We start from the raw sequence: 1087 nt of genomic DNA on the forward strand, positions 1-1087 counted from the left end.
CTCGTGGGCAGAGGAGAGCAACTGTAACTCCTCCAACCTGGCCTGCGAGCTGCTGGGCTCCAAGAGCGGATACTCTGGACTCAGTCTTGGCTTGACATGGAGAAGCCCAAGTCCAGCCCTCGTCCAGCACAGGCCAATGTCATCACTACTACAAACACTGCCCTTCTGTCCTCTGTGTGTGTCTGAGAGATAGAGAAGTCTGATACCCACCCGTGGGGCAATCACATCCACCCGTTCCTGTCAGTGTCTGTTTGTAGGGGGTGAAGTGGGAGGGTGGGACTTAATGTGGGAGGGCTGGTGTGTCTGAGTGATCCCACACATGTCCAGGGTCTTGTCATAGACTGGCATCCCTTTGTAGAAGCTGTTTTCACTTGTATCTGTCTGACCATATGAATGTCTGCAGTCATCCAAGTATCAGGTCAGCCCATATGTACATCACCCTCTATGCTTATCAGGGGCTGTGTGGGCCTCTTTATCTCTAGGGGCTCCCTAATACTGTTCAGGTGCAAGCATGCTTGATTGGGAGTCATAAGCCTGCACTGCCTCTTTATTCCAACACAGGAGCGCCATCAGGGTTTGCCCACTGTCCCACCCGTGCTCCTCATGGTCAGCATGGGGCAGCTTCTTTGCCTCCATCTGGCTGTCTCTCTGTCTAGGAGAGCCACGGAGCTGCAGGTGCATGTTCTGCTTCTCAGTCAGGCCCTGGGTGTGACTTTGCAGTGTCACTCAACCTGAATTGCAGCATCTCTGTCTCTGCAGTTCTTTCCTGCAAAGCTTCCATTTCCCCTCCCTCTTTATCTCCTGAGCTGGGGCTCTCTTCCACTCCCTCCCAAAGCTCAGTCCACCTCTTCCCTCCCTGGCTGGGTCTGCATGTCAGCAGCTCCATATATCTCCCTACATCTCTCCTGAAGCTGCCTCCGTCTTTGCATATGTCTCAGTAACTATTTCCATATCTCCTCATCAGCTCCTCCTCTGGTTTCCTCTCACCCTAAGGCTCTGTCTCTGCCTCCTCCTTTCATGTCCTCATCTCCATCCCACCCCTGAGCTCCTCAGATCTTTTGTCCTCTGCCACAACTGTCATCCTGCT

General features: G+C 53.3%; 1 protein-coding gene across 1 annotated transcript in view; it reads right to left on the minus strand.

Moving 5' to 3' along the window:
- The window catches only part of NRXN2 (neurexin 2), a 114019-nt gene that overhangs the window by 21707 nt on the left and 91225 nt on the right, over positions 1 to 1087 (minus strand).

The sequence above is a fragment of the Tupaia chinensis genome, unplaced genomic scaffold (genome assembly GCF_000334495.1).
Source record: "Tupaia chinensis unplaced genomic scaffold, TupChi_1.0 Scaffold000273_1, whole genome shotgun sequence".
Lineage (NCBI taxonomy): Eukaryota > Metazoa > Chordata > Mammalia > Scandentia > Tupaiidae > Tupaia > Tupaia belangeri.